We start from the raw sequence: 16177 nt of genomic DNA, 5'->3' as shown, positions 1-16177 counted from the left end.
CAGGATGCACTGTGATTGCTCTGGAGTCACAAGCCCCATCGCAAGAGATTTTGCCTCTCTCAAGATGGCAGTGCATATTAAAAATAGACCCTCCTGGGAACTCTGGGCTCCTCCTGCAGGTTGAATACAAGTAATGCATGCAAGTCAATAAAGCCCAGCTTAAATATAACAATAATTCAAAAATTGAATCGGACGGATTTAAATATGTCCCAAATAGGACATGGGGGCATCTTGGTAAAATTCTAAATTGAAAAATGCACACCTCCCAAATGTTGCCTTTTAGCCCCCAAAGAACCAGGCAAACCTATGTATGATAGGTATCACTGTACTCAGAAGATGTTGCTAAACACATATTGGGAGTTGTTTGACAGTGACACCTACCAGTAGCTGTAAATTCATACCTGAAATATAATTTGTGTGAAAAAATACTACCAAAAAAATACCACCACTTTGGCAAAGGCTGGTGGTAGAATTAGTCCATGCAGCAAAGCAGCTCCAATTTTACAGCTCTCATTTTACAGCTAGGATGATGTTTTCAAGTAGGTATTGAGTGTTCTTTTTACAGCATATGCTCATTGACAAACATCAGCCACAGACCAGTGTTGTTTTGGAGAGCAGTGGCTTCCTCCCTGGTGTCCTGCCATGGACTCCATGTATGTTCAATGTTTTGTCTATGGTAGACTCATGAAAAGAGATGTTAACCAGTTCTAATGATTCCTTCAGACCTTTTTTCCCTCATTCAGCATTGTGCATTTTAAGGTAAAGTAGCCACAGTACTAAGTTGTCTTTATTTAAAAAAACAGTTCTCATGAATATGTGAACTCTTTATTATTACCTTGTAACCTTTTCCAGACTTATATTTTCTTGTATGTCAAAGTAGCTCTAAAAAAACACATCCAATCCTGTTTTAATGATTGGACTCCAGGTTTACTAACTCCTGACTCCAACTTGCTTTTGTTGAAGTGATTAGCCTACTTTTTCCAATTCACACTGTGAATGTTTGAACTATGTATTCAATGTGGACAAGAACAATACAATATGTTTTGTGTTAGTTAAAATACATTGTGTTTTTTGATTATTGTAACTTAGATGAAGATCATATTTAAAAATATAATATATATACATACATTTTGGAAATTCAAAACCCCCCCTTAAGGGAGCCCCCCTTACTTTTTCATGCCAATGTATTATAGAGAACCACCTAGACCAGGCATGTCCAAACTTTTTTCGAAGAGTGCCAGATTTGATGAAGTGAACATGTGTGAGGGCCGACCATTTTGCCTGACATTCTTTGAACCATTAAAATTAAATGCAAATTAACTATTTTATGCAAAGTTTATTGAAAACGGCATACTTTTTATTTTGTGACTTGGATGACAAATCTAAACAGGTGTTAAATCACTCTGCCTTTAATATCAAGAAAACACATCTATATTTGGGCAACTTATCTGTGGGGCCTTATCAGTCCGGAACGCGGGCCGCAATTGGCCCTCCGGACGGACTTTGGACATGCCTGACCTAGACCCTTCATAAAATGTTATTTTTTTCCTATACATATACACACTTTAGGCCAGAATGCAACCCGAGTGCTAGGAACACTTTGAAGCAAAAATGTTTCCAAATAGTTTTTGGTCTATTTGCACGTCTAATACATATTATATGTTTTTAATAAAAAATGTGGAGTTGAACTTTGTGAACTACCATAACCCCTTATGGTACTTACTGGTAGTACACTGTTTAGCTGTAATTTTCTTCTTTCTCATTTAGTGCACCCACACAAATTGCATATTGGGCCTTTTTTTCAGGACAAGCAGGGCTTTCTTTAAATACGATTATTGTTATCATATAATCTAATTTACTGTAAAAACATTTTTATAAAATATGATGATGTATTTTTTTTAAAAAGAGACTTTGTTTTATTGTTTGACTTTTATTTGAAAAATTGTTTACTCATCTGCAAAAGCCAATGAAACAACCTGTTAAATAGATTCTATTTGTCCTGAGTTTCGAAATACCCAAAATTTTTATGTTTTTTTGCTTCTTTTGCACATTAAAGGGCAATAAGTACAAGTAGCATATTGCTATTTCAAACAGTTTTTTTCAAATATGGTCATACTGCCCCCTGTCCTATTTGGGACATCTTTGAAGCTAGCCAATTAAATTTACCCCATCAAACCTTATATGTTTGAAAACTAGCCACTAGGCACTTTAATATGTGTTCAGCCACAATTTCTGAGTACAGTGATGCATGCATGTGTTTGTTGGGTTGTGAGGGGACTAAAAGGCCACATTTGGGAAGTCTGCATTTTAAAAAATTCTGCTGCCATGTCCTATTTGGGAGATCTTTAAAGTCGACCAATTCAATTTACCCCCATCAAATCATATATTTTTTAAAAAATAGACACCCCAGAGTATTTCAAATGCTGGTATTTTAACAATTTAATTACCCACATTTTACCACCAGCCTTTGTCAAGTTTGGCAGTAGTATTTTTTGTGCTCATTGGGGAACAGGGTGAACGGAAAACCCTGTCTGGTCTGCCCTAATCAGACTCCCATAAACTAGCCGGCTATGGGGCCAGGAAACGCTGATGTCTGAACAGGACCTAGCCGCGGATTCATGGAACTGTACGGCGGCTAGAAAACATGGCGATGCCCCCTTTGTCTCACCACATTGCTCTTTTGAGTTTACATTAAGCTTGTGGCTGGCAACATTCTGTGGTGGTTACGGAGAGGGAGCTCATTTGGGAAAGATGGTTCTATTACCAATCTTTAAGACCAACGTTTACCCAGCCGTGACTCTGGAACTCTGGCCCAGCATGCTATTCCAGGGAAGTTTCTGACGCTGACACTCACGGTGCCAACTCTGAGCTCTCTATTGGTACCCTGGGATTGATGCCACTCCCTCGGGGTCACCTCTAGTCGGGTAGGCATTGCTAACCATAGAACTGTATGGAGGTGTAGGGCTGTCTGGTAGTTGATGGGATTATACCCCTAATCCTATCATGTCTTGTGTATAAATATCTGTGCTGTTTTCAATAAACTGTTCTGATTGTACCCTACACTATGTCTGGCCTAGAGTTTGGGGGAATATGAAGGGTTAATCCCTTAAGCAATTGAGCTTTCAGCAACAAGAAAGATCTCTATGGCGGAGCTACTCAGTCCGAGTACAGGTCTCCATCACAACCCCAATGTGTTCAGCAACATCTACTGAGTAGAGTGATACCCCCATGCATGGATTTGTCGGGTTGTTTTGGGGCGAAAAGGCCACATTTGGAAAGTGTGCATGTCACGGGGTCAGGGAGAGAGGAAGGATCCTACTATGCAGATAAGCACTGTAGAGAAGTCCAGTATACAGTCCGTAATCAAAAGGGCAAAGGCAGGCAGCGAGGTCAAACGTGTCCGAGGTCGAGGCAGGCAGAATAGGAGCAAAACGGGTAAACAGATCCGAGGTCGTAGGCAGGTAGCGAGAATCGTGGTCAAAAACAGGCAAAGGTCGGTACACAAGGAATTCAAGATAATATAACGCAATCAGCACACCCAAAAAGTATTACACTTTGAACGGGTGAAGATAGGATAGAAAAGTGGCGTTTAAATAGGTGAGTGATTGCAAACAGCTGTGCAGCGTACGCTACGTACGTTGCGTACGCCGCGTACGCTGCATAGGCTGAGTATTCTGCGTAGATTGCGTACGCTGCATAGATTGCGTACGCCGCGTACGCTGTGTAGATTGCGTACGCTGCGTACATTGCGTACGCCGCGTACGCTGTGTAGATTGCGTACGCTGCGTACGCTGTATACGCAGCGGTACGCTCGATGCGGACCTACGCCGCGTCATAACCGCGTCCCCCTCGATACGCGTGGGGGACGTACCGGTGCGTTCACGGCGGGTAGACGCGGTCCCAGCCGAGGTGGAGGAGGCGGGACCGCGACACTGCCGTGTGCGTACAGCGGGGACCGCAGCGCCGGAGGAGTCGGGACCAGGCGAGGCAGCCCTGGCGTCAGAGGTAGGTACCGCGGCGTGCGTGACAGTACCCCCCCCTCCAGGAGCGCGTCCCGAGCGAGACGGAGCCGGACGAAGAGGGTGGAGCGCGTGAAACCGAGCGACACGAAGGGGAGCATGAACGAAGCGAGCAGGCACCCACGTCCGTTCCTCAGGACCGTACCCCTTCCAAGCCACGAGATACTGAAGGCCGTTACGAACCCTACGTGAATCAAGGATTCTGTCGACGACGTATTCCTCATGACCATGGACAGCAAGCGGGGCTGGAGGCTTGAATGGAACGGTAAACTGATTGGATACATAGGGTTTCAGCAGGGAGACATGGAAGGACCGCGGAATCCGCATGGTAGGTGGCAAGGCAAGGGACACCGTCACGTCGTTGAGCTTGGCACGAACGCGGAAAGGTCCAATAAAACGAGGCCCCAGGGTCCGGGAAGGTTGTCGCAAACGGATGTGTCGCGTAGATAACCAGACACGGTCGCCCACTTGATAGTCCGGAGGTGGAGTCCTCTTGGCATCAGCAAAGCGTTTATAGCGAAGTTGGGCTTTCAGGAGAACCTCCCGGAGTTTCTTCCAGTGAGCGTCCATGTCAGATACACGCTTGTCTACCGCGGGTACCATGGACGAGGAACGAGAAGACGGAGGAGGCAGTATGACAGGGTGATAGCCCAGGGCAGCAAAAAACGGGGTACATCCAATGGACTCATGCAGAGAGCCATTATAGGTCATCTCTGCGAGCGGCAGGAGAGACGACCAATTGTCCTGGCTATCGTTGCTGAACATTCGCAAGTATTGTTTGAGTGTTTGGTTAGTCTTTTCGGTTTGTCCATTGGTCTGCGGATGATAAGCAGTCGATAAGTGGAGTTGTATTCCGAGTCTCTGGCAGAGGTGTCTCCAATAGCGGGATATGAATTGTGTACCGCGATCGGACACCATGTGGAGCGGAAGACCGTGAAGACGGACGATGTGATTGATAAAAACATCGGCAAGTTGTGAAGAGGATGGCAGGCGTGGTAAGGCGACGAAATGAGCTTGCTTGGAAAAACGGTCGACGACCACCAAGACAGTCGTGTTACCCTGTGATTTGGGGAGATCCACGATAAAGTCCATCGACACGTGTGTCCAGGGAGCCGTGGGAACGGGAAGAGGATGCAGGAGACCTTGAGGTCGACTCCGAGAGGTCTTCTGGCATGCACAGGTGTGACAGGCGGCCAGATATGTTCGGACGTCTCTGGTGAGTGATGGCCACCAGAATGACCTGCGGATGCGGTATTCTGTCTTCCGGAACCCAGAATGACCAGCGAGGAAGGATTTATGTCCCCAGTGAAGAACATCCGTACGAAGACCGGGAGGAACGTAGAGGCGTCCCGGAGGAGGACGTTCAGAAGGCGGGATGGCCCTTTGGGACATACGGATCCTGCTCATCGTGCGTATGGACAGACTGGCAACAAGACGTGTGGATGGAATGATCGGTTCGTTGATGTGCTGATCCCTGTGGTTATCGTGTTGTCTAGAGAGGGCATCAGCTTTGATGTTTTTAGAGCCTGGTCTGTAGGTGATATAGTAATTGAACCGGTTGAAAAATAGCGACCACCGTGCTTGTCGAGGGCTTAATCTCTTGGCGTTCTCGATATACAGCAGGTTCTTGTGGTCTGTTAGGATGATCACGGGTTGTTCTGTACCCTCTAGAAGATGGCGCCACTCCTCAAGTGCCATTTTGATGGCTAGGAGTTCACGGTTACCGACGTCGTAATTCCGTTCGGCTACGGAGAAACCCTTAGAAAAGAAGGCACATGGATGATATTTTGTGGTTTGATCATAGCGTTGCGATAGGACAGCCCCTGCTCCGGTTTCGGATGCATCTACTTCCAGGAGAAACTGTTTGGTAGGATCCGGCCGACGTAACAGGGGAGCTGAGACAAAAGCTTGTTTTAGCCGTTCGAACGCCTGTCGGGCGTGTGTGGGCCACTGAGACGGATCGGCTCCTTTTTTCGTCAAGGCGGTAATAGGGGCTGCTATGGTAGCGTAGTTTCTGATGAATCGCCTGTAATAATTAGCAAAGCCCAGGAACCTTTGGACGGCTTTGAGTGTTCTAGGGAGGGGCCAGGCTGTGATGGCCTCGAGTTTGGCAGGATCCATGTGAAGTCCTTCGGAGGAGACGATATAGCCAAGGAAGGGTAGACGTGTCTTCTCGAATAAGCATTTTTCAGCCTTGGCATACAACCCGTTCTCCCTTAGCCTTTGTAGAACAGCTCGTAGGTGGTGTCGATGTTTCTCGAGTGTTGGAGAATAAACGAGAATATCGTCCAAATACACGATGACATGAGATAAGAGCATGTCCCTGAAGACGTCATTTATGAAGGACTGAAATACTGCAGGGGCGTTGCATAACCCGAAGGGCATGACTTTATATTCATAATGCCCGAAGCGGGTGTTGAAGGCCGTTTTCCATTCATGCCCGGACTTGATACGGATCAGATTGTAAGCACCCCTGAGGTCTAGCTTTGTGAAGTATTTGGCTCCTTTCAGGAGGTCATAAATCTCTGTGATGAGAGGAAGAGGGTACCGGTTCTTTATGGTGATACGGTTTAACCCCCTATAATCGATGCATGGCCGTAGGGAACCCTCTTTCTTGGCCACGAAGAAAAATCCAGCTCCAGCAGGAGAAGAGGATGGGCGGATGAAGCCTTTGTCCAGGCTTTCTTGGATATAACGTTCCAGAGCTTTGTTCTCCGGTTCGGAGAGGGGATAAGTACGTCCCCGTGGCGGTTCGGTTCCAGGCAACAGATCGATAGCACAATCGTAGGAACGGTGTGGTGGTAGCCTCTCCGCATCTTTTTTGGAGAATACATCCAGATAATCCCAGTAGTGTCTAGGTACTATGGTTTTGGGATCTGTGGGTGTGATCTCGAGGACGAGATTGAGTCGTCGACAAGGCATGACACAGGACTCTTGACAGTAATTGCTCCACGCTAGTATGTCTCCTTTTACCCAATCGATGTGTGGGTTGTGCTGTCGCAGCCAGGGATGTCCCAAGATTAGAGGGGCATGAGGAGACTTGATTATCTCAAACGTGAGCTGTTCCTGGTGGGTTACCCCTACCAGTAGGGTCAGAGGTACGGTTTCCTGTGTCACGAGTCCTGATCCCAGAAGTGAGCCATCAACGGAAGCGACCAGTGAGGGAGCTGTCTTGGTACGAAGCGGTATGTGCTGCTCCTTCGCCCACTGGTGATCCATGAATATGCCCGCAGCCCCGGAATCTATGAATGCGCGGGTGACTACAACGTGTTCCTCCCAACGGATGGAGACGGGCACCGTCAGGCGTGTAGTGGGAGGAGAAGAAAAAGGACGTGTGCTTAGGTTGCCTTCTCCGGTGCAACCTAAGCGTTGTCTTTTACTGGTCTGCTGGGACAGGAGGATAACAGGTGATCAGCTCGGCCGCAGTATAGACAGAGCCCCTGTGTCCGTCTGTTTTTCTTTTCGGCCTCAGTGAGGTGGCGCACTGTCCCTATTTCCATGGGTTCGTCGACCGCGAAGGAGGAAGATGTGGCAGCCGAAGGCCTTGTGTAGCCGGAGGCGAGCGGTACTGGTCTTTTCCCACGGGAGTGTTCGTTCGCCCTTTCTTGGATACGTTTATCCACTCTGAGACAAAGGGCTATGAGATCCTCAAGATCCGCAGGGGTATCATGGAAGACGAGGGCGTCTTTGATCTTCTCATTGAGGCCTCGTCGGAAGGCTGCTTTGAGAGCGCCCTCTTCCCAGTTGGTTTCATGGGCCAGGGTACGGAATTCCACCGTATACTGAGCCAAGGTTTTGCGGCCTTGTTGGATGTCAAGCAGTGAAGACTCCGCTGTTTCTTTACGACCTGGCGCATCGAAAACAGTCCGTACGGCTTCCATGAAAGCGGGGCAGTCCTCGAGGAGATAGGAATCCTGCTCCACGAGGGGAGAAGCCCACAGTAAGGCATCACCCTTGAGCAGCGAAATGATGAACGAGACCCTCTTGGAGGATGTCTGGAACGCCTGGGGGTGATTTCGGAAGTGGAGCATGCATTGATTAAGGAAGCCACGGCATTCCTTCGGATCTCCAGAATATTTGTCTGGCAGAGGGAGCCTGGCAACAGCACCTGTGTCCTCGTGATGAGCGTCTCTGTGATGGGGTGTTCCTACGGTTGGGAGAGACGTCAAAGAACGCAACAAGTCCGTCATGGCATCCACCTTCTGTTCCAGGGACTGTAGCTGGGTGGCTTGCGCCGCCAGACGCTGGTCCTGTAGGTCTTGGCGGGCTTGCAACCGCGCCATATCCGCGGGATCCATGTTAGGACCCGTTCAAAACTGTCACGGGGTCAGGGAGAGAGGAAGGATCCTACTATGCAGATAAGCACTGTAGAGAAGTCCAGTATACAGTCCGTAATCAAAAGGGCAAAGGCAGGCAGCGAGGTCAAACGTGTCCGAGGTCGAGGCAGGCAGAATAGGAGCAAAACGGGTAAACAGATCCGAGGTCGTAGGCAGGTAGCGAGAATCGTGGTCAAAAACAGGCAAAGGTCGGTACACAAGGAATTCAAGATAATATAACGCAATCAGCACACCCAAAAAGTATTACACTTTGAACGGGTGAAGATAGGATAGAAAAGTGGCGTTTAAATAGGTGAGTGATTGCAAACAGCTGTGCAGCGTACGCTACGTACGTTGCGTACGCCGCGTACGCTGCGTACGCTGCATAGGCTGAGTATTCTGCGTAGATTGCGTACGCTGCATAGATTGCGTACGCCGCGTACGCTGTGTAGATTGCGTACGCTGCGTACATTGCGTACGCCGCGTACGCTGTGTAGATTGCGTACGCTGCGTACGCTGTATACGCAGCGGTACGCTCGATGCGGACCTACGCCGCGTCATAACCGCGTCCCCCTCGATACGCGTGGGGGACGTACCGGTGCGTTCACGGCGGGTAGACGCGGTCCCAGCCGAGGTGGAGGAGGCGGGACCGCGACACTGCCGTGTGCGTACAGCGGGGACCGCAGCGCCGGAGGAGTCGGGACCAGGCGAGGCAGCCCTGGCGTCAGAGGTAGGTACCGCGGCGTGCGTGACAGTGCATTTTTCAAATTTGAATGTGGTAATCCTGCCCTCATGTGTTCTTTAGGACATATTTGAAGTCGGCCAATTCATTTTACTCCATGAAAGCATATATTTTTGAAAACTAGACACCCCAGGGTATTTCAAATGCTGGTATTTCAACTTTTTGCATGCACACATTTAACCATCAGCCTTTGTCAAAATTTTCCATAGCATTCCCCCCCCCAACACACACATTCTGCTTTAGGTATGAATTGATAGCTCCAGGTATATGTTACTGTCAAACAACACCCCAATATGTTTAGCAACATTTCCTGAGTACAGTGATACCCCCATGCATGGGTTTGTTAGGTTATTTGGCAGGTAGAAGGCCACCATTATAAGGTGCATTTTTTTCAAATTTCGACATCTGGTCTATGCCCAAGAGGAAGGCCCTTTCCTATTTCAGCATGAGCTTGCTCTTGTGTACAAAGCAAGGTTTACAATGACATGGTTTGATGAGTTTGGTAGAATTTGAGTGGTCTGCACATTACTCTGACTTTAACCTCATTGGAATTGGAATGCATATTGCAAGCCAGGCCTTCTGGCCCAATATCAGCGCCTGAACTCACAAATGCTCTTTTAGCTGAACGGGCACAAATTCAAACAGACACACACCAAAACTTGTGGACAGTCTTTCTAGAACAGTGGAGGCTGTTATACCCCCTAAAACAAAAGGGGGGGGTAACTTGATACTAATGCTCATGGTTTTAAAAATGGAATGTCCAACAAGCTCATATAAGTGTGATGGTCAGGTGTCCACATACTTTTGGTCATATAGTATAACTTATGGAACTTTGAAATACTCCTGGATTTAACCATATAATAAAACTTTACATACTATAAGACCAGGGCGTCGTGGCTTAGAGAGGGACCCATGGAAGAAATCAAGGATAAAAAGTTGGGGAGATTAACCATGCATAGAGTAACCACAAAGCCAAATTCAAGGCCAAGACAAGTACAAAATGGGTATACTAGACAGACCGAAAGGTTGTTTTCTGCCATCAAATTCAAATCACTGAAAAAAATGCCTTGTCAGGGTTAACATTGGCATGCCAGACACCTCTATCAGGTGGTCTGCGGTAGCAGATAAGCAGCTTTCCCTAAACAGAGGCAAAAGAACAAGGGTGAAAAATAAGGTTTGAGTAATTGGCAAAATCAAGAACAGTCCAAATGGTCAAGGCAGGCGGCAATCAATCAAGAAAGTTTTTTCAAGTAGAAGTCAAGGGCAAAGGCAAATGGGCTAATCCAAGGGGCGAGAAAGATGTCAAATACAGGTAATCAAAAGGAGAGACTGTAGCACAGCAGAAAAGGTAGGTCTGGAGACTGGAGTCTAAGGACACACATGGACCGAAAATCTGAAACACTGGAGCAACGTGGAAGAAGGCTGTGGAATTTTTATCACACTGCAGGTATCTACTCCTCCTCCTGGTTGATTAAGGCCCTCATCAGATTAGATTGCAGAGAGGTGTGTTTCCCTAACAGATGCCTGTCTGCATGATTGACCACAGGCTATTGGTGGCATGGTAATTTTGGGACCAAGTTTTACACCCCCTCCACAGGTGTTAACAGCTGCGCCTTACATGCCACTACATTAGTCCGCAGCTTCGGGTTTACTCCACGATTGGAATGGCGGCCTACTTCGTGACCACAGAGCTGTGCAGCAGGAATATGATGAAGGGGACTCCCTGATTATGCCAGGTAAGGGCCAGTGGGGCCTTACATGTTGATATGTGGTACCATTTTAACTATTAAAAAAGCCTAGCAAGATTATTTTACAAATTGACAAAAATGACACCTCCCCTTAGCATCAACATTCTTACCTTGTCCTATAATTTCATATTATTTGTAATTGTGTTAAAAGAGGGAGAAAGAGAATGATTTGTATTGTTTGATTCCCAATTTAATCATATCACTATTATTTGCAATTACACTTTTGAACTGCTTCCTATTATGTATTCTCTAAGAAGCATCTGCTACAGAATGACTTAATTTATCTGTCTTATCTTTGCAAGTATACATTGTAAGTACTTTAATATGCATTATTTACCTGTAAATAAAATAAAAAGCACTAAGCCACTGAGCCTTCAGTGCTACAGTATACTGCCCCCTCTCCGCATTCAGCTGAATGCATCTCCTGCAAGCCAAGGCGTTTTTCTATGTTGTGATAAACCATGCACTAGTTTTGTCAAATATAACGTTCCATTTCAAATAACATTGTTATATTTTAGCTACTCAAAGTTTCAGCCATATTGCTTAGGCAGGTTTATACTGATAAATCATTTTCCTTTGTAATGCCACATGTAAGTTAAGATTTGAGATGCTCCCAAGAGGAGACTCATTGTAGGCAACCTCGCTAATTTTGCCAACCTTTGCCAATTCACATCTGTTTTTTCTTACATATGCCCATCACTGCTGCCAGGGTATGGGCCGCCAACTTCAGATCTCCATAGTCCTTTGTCCTGGGCTATTCTAGCTGGTTCCAGGTGTAGCCCATCTATTTGGTCTGAGCCTAGAGGTTGCATCACTAGGTGCATGGGCTCTTTTCCGCCTGCCCTGAGGGTTCACTCTTGCAGGGCATTTTGTTGTACGAGTTGTTGATCAGGGTAACAAACTTGGCTGGGATGCCATAGTGTTAATGGAGCTTCCAGAAGGTCTCTCGATCTATGATGCCAATTGCCTTCCCATAGTCGACAAGGTTTACGTTCAATGAGGAGTTACACTCCAAGGACTGCTCAACTATGATGTGGAGCTTTGAAATCTTGTCCGTGCATGATCTGTTCTGCCTGAAGCCTGCCTGCTCATCTCATAGCTGTGGATTGACAATGTTCTTCATTCTCTCTAGGAGGTTAAAGACCTTCCCTGGCACCAACATAAACAGGATTTCTCTGTAGCTGGCACAGTTCTTGAGGATGTTGAGGCGTTATCCCTCCTTCCAGTCTGCTGGAATCTCTTCTTCTGCCCATATCTTCTTAAAAAGAGTGGGTACTGCATCTCCACTGAAACTTCTAGGTCTGCATTCAGGGCCTCAGCAGGAATGTTGTAAAGTACAGTTGCCTTCCCGTTCTTCGTCATGGCGATGGCTTTCTTGATCTCATTCCTGGTTGGCTTGTTGCAGTTGATTGGGAGGTCCTCGTTGGCTGGGTTAATGTCTGGTGGATTTAGCAGGGCTGACCTGTTCTGGAGTCCCATCAAGTGGTCCGTCCATCTGTTGTTCTAGTCCTGTAATTGTCTTTCCCAGTTTGTCTTTGACGGGATGTTCTTGGTTTGCTGAGATTTCCAGACAGTAGCTTAGTGGAGTTTCATGTTGCTGCTGTATGCTCCGCTTATGCTGCCAGTCCATTCATAGTCTCTTGTCCTGATGTTCCTCTTCATTACTACTACTGTTGACTGCTACCATCTTCTTTCTTTCTGTGATCCACTCTTCTTGCTGGTGTTTCTTGACTCTGTGCACTTCCTGGCATGATGATATAAGTTTCTTTCAGTTTCTGAAAGCTTTTGAGGACACTATCTTCCTCTTCCTTGATTGGCGTCCTGCAGGGATCTTATGAACTTATTGCTGATGCAGACATGGTCTATCTGGTTCTTTGTTGTGTTGTCTGGCGATACCCAGGTAATCTTGAGGATCTGCCAGTGAGGAAAGATGCTGCTTACAATAACCAGGCTGCTGTTGTATCCTGTGTTGTCATGCCCAATCTTGGCGTGGAAGTCTCCCATAAGAACGGTGATATCTTTCTCTGGAAAAGTATTTTCTGAGGTCTGTCATGAAATTGTTTTTTATGCTCGTCTTCATTGTTGTTGATTGAAGTGCACCGCCGGACAACGTTCACCTGGATCCTCTTCTTTTCGGTTGTGAATGATGCCTCCTATGCTATCAGTCCTCTTTGTGCCTGCTTGGATAACATGAAGCCTACTTCATGTGTGTGTGGGGTGCATCATTCTCTTCATGGCCAGGAGACAGCAACAGCTCTTGTGTCTTCAGCCTCCATCTTGTCTCGCGAATGCCTAGTATGGTTGGATTGTTGCTCCGCATCTTCGCTTCAACTTGTGCCGTGTTTCCGGACTCGTTCCATATCTTGATATCAATCCTCTTGGTTGAAAAAAAGGGTTGTTAACTTAGTAGCTTCCTCACAGCTTTTACCACTCAGCATGTTTGAGTTAATAATCTTTCTTCTTCCAGCCTAAAAGTCTGTTACCTCTGTTGTTCGTGTTTCTGTAGAAAGCTGATTTTTATGCGGTTGCTATCTAATGCCAATCCTCCTCCTTTCGCTGACTTGGGACAGGCAATTTGTCCCGAAGAACCTCACCAGTGATGTTAATCTGGTTTAGCCTGCAGTTTGTTGTACATAGGAGTACATACTCTAAACTAGAGTCATTCTGATCTGCTAATTCTATCAAACATTCTAGTGGCTGTCAGAGAATCAGGGAAATTGTAGTCAGTAACCTTAGTCAGGACATGGTTTGACAACTCTGCTCTAGAGTATGTGTTCTGCTAATAGTTTGAACTACTGATACTGGCAACAAAATATAGGAAAAATTATTTCACATGTTCCTAGTGTACATACATTTTTTTCCCCTTATGAAAATTCTTGTAGAATCACCAAGAATTACTTAGTCTTTAAGGTTTATTCAAAAAGTGGATACTGGCAGGAGAATCTATGGATTCAACTCCCTGACATCACAATACTTTCTGATGATTCAACTACATGAAGCTTCTATGGTAAGAAGAGCTTTGTTGGGTCAGTATACGGCACAATCACATTAGTGAGCGTTAACCGATTCAACTATGTATTAATAGGGGACCTAGGCAACAGGAATTAGACACTCATCTCTAATGCATGATATGGATTTAATTACACGGATATGGTGCATATTTACTATTTGCAGTGGTATAATATATTATCAGATATCTTTGGTTACCTCACCGATACCGCACAACATTTCACTTGTTTTTTTCAGGAGAATCCTGTTTGCATGTTTACCGCAAAATCTCCTTAAATCTTATTGAATAAGCCCCTTTGACTTTCTTCTACTTCATTTTTAGATTAAAATTAACAAAAATAATTTGGAATTAAGCACAATTGGTAATTATAATTCTTACTGTTCTGACATTAAACTGTATTTTACTATACTTAGGTGAGAGAGCTAGAGACGTGAGGTAGACTTCATTAAAGTCTAAGGGTACATAAAACGACTTTGAAAATGGAACAATTTTTTGTTCCGGTTTAAACCGCAGCATTATATGTGAGATTGCAAATACTTCTGTAGGTATCAAGTCAATTTAAAACATCTATTAAACAGAAAATGACTCTGAGATTAAATTTGCTATATTTAAATATGGCAAATCTAAAAATGGTGACAATTCTGCATTGCCTCACATTACCATGAGCGTGGAGGACACTTGGTGAGTCCAGATGAAATTGAAATAGAGGTATTTAGGAAATGGGATGAGTTTAAGTGTTGCAGCCACATTCATTGCTAACAGGTGTATAAAATCAAGCACATGGGCAAGCCATAGACAAAAATTGGCAGTAGAATGGGTTATACTGGAGAGCTCGATGACTTTAAACAAGGCACCGTCATAGCAGGCCACTAGTCAGTTTGTGAAAGTTCTGCCCTAATAGATCTGCTCCGGTTTACTATAAGTGCTATTATTGCAAAGTGGAAGGGTCTAGGAATAACAGCTCAGCCAGAAAGCTGCAGACCATACACAATTACAGAGCAGGACTTAAAAATGATATATTCTCTGTAGCATTACTTACTACCACTGGAAGCAACATCAGCACAACAACTGTGTGTCAAGAGCTTCATGAAATGAGTTTCCATGACTGATCAGCTGCACACAAGCTGAAGATTACTGTACACAACTCCAAGTGTCAGCTGGAGTGGTGTAAAGCACACCACTACTGCACTCTGGAGCAGTGGAAACATCTTCTCTGGAGTGATAAATCATACTTCACTTTCTTAAAGTCTAATAGACAAATCTAAGTTTGGCGGGTTGGAGAATGCTACTTACTTAAATGCATAGTGCCTACTGAAAAGAGAATTGTCTGGGGCTGTTTCTCAGGGTTTGGGCTAAGCAACTAATTTCTAGTGAATGTTAATACTACAGCATACAAATACATTTTAGACACTTGTATGCTTTCAACTTGTGGAATCTGTTTAGGTAAGGCCCTTTCTTATTCCAGCACAAAGCAAAGGTCCATAAAGGCATTGTTTGACAAGCTTGGCGTGGAGGAACTCGAGTGGCCTGCAGAGAACCCAGACATAAACTCATCCAACATCAGTGCTTGACCTCACAAATGTTCTTTTGGCTGAATGGACACAAATGCCAACAGACACACTGTGGATAGATGGATGACCAACCCATAGTTTTGGAAAGTGATGTCCAGTGAGCTCATGTAGGTGTGATGATCAGGTGACCACATATCTGATCCTGATATCTATAAAAATATGGAAGAAAACAAGAAAAGGAACAATTTCATAAAGATGTAAAGAAAACCACCTTCATGTTAACTGCTTCACAATGTTAGGACATTCTACTACGTCCTATAAAACAGACCCTAAAATGCTGAGGCCGTGATAGTATGTCCTATGGTTTCTGCACTGATGTCTTTAGTCAGCAGGAGCACCTGCTTACACCTGAAAAATGGAGACCATGCAAACAGTGGTTCTCTGCCTGTAGTGCCAGAACAAATATTAAATGGCGGTTCTCAGAGGGTCTGTCCAGGTACTGCAATCACCAATGCAGTACCAATCATTCTGAACAGCAGCAGATAGGATCAGTAAAAGTGGTATGAAAATATGAAATCCAATTTTTTTAAAATAACTAATAAAAATAAAGCTTAAAGACTCCAGTGATGTCACTGGATGGATGTCACCCACATTATAGGGGAACCCCCATCCAGTTCCAATAGAGTTCCCCTGAGGTCTTTAAAGACCTCAAAAGAGATCTCAAAAAAGGGGAAATAGTGAACTCCTCCTGCAATAAAATACTAGTTGGTCCTGTATAAATGTATGGTTAAATCTTTAATATTTATTCAAGGTCTCCTTAACTAATGAATT

The 16177-nt window shown here is 45.2% G+C and overlaps 1 pseudogene; it reads right to left on the bottom strand.

Moving 5' to 3' along the window:
• Positions 1-11501: 11501 nt before the first annotated feature.
• Positions 11502-12304, bottom strand: LOC128483981 (uncharacterized; annotated as a pseudogene).
• Positions 12305-16177: the final 3873 nt, after the last annotated feature.

This window comes from Spea bombifrons, chromosome 3, assembly GCF_027358695.1.
Source record: "Spea bombifrons isolate aSpeBom1 chromosome 3, aSpeBom1.2.pri, whole genome shotgun sequence".
Taxonomy (NCBI): Eukaryota; Metazoa; Chordata; class Amphibia; order Anura; family Pelobatidae; genus Spea; species Spea bombifrons.
The sequence above is the reverse complement of the archived record's forward strand: the minus strand, read 5'-3'. Positions and strand labels throughout refer to the sequence as shown.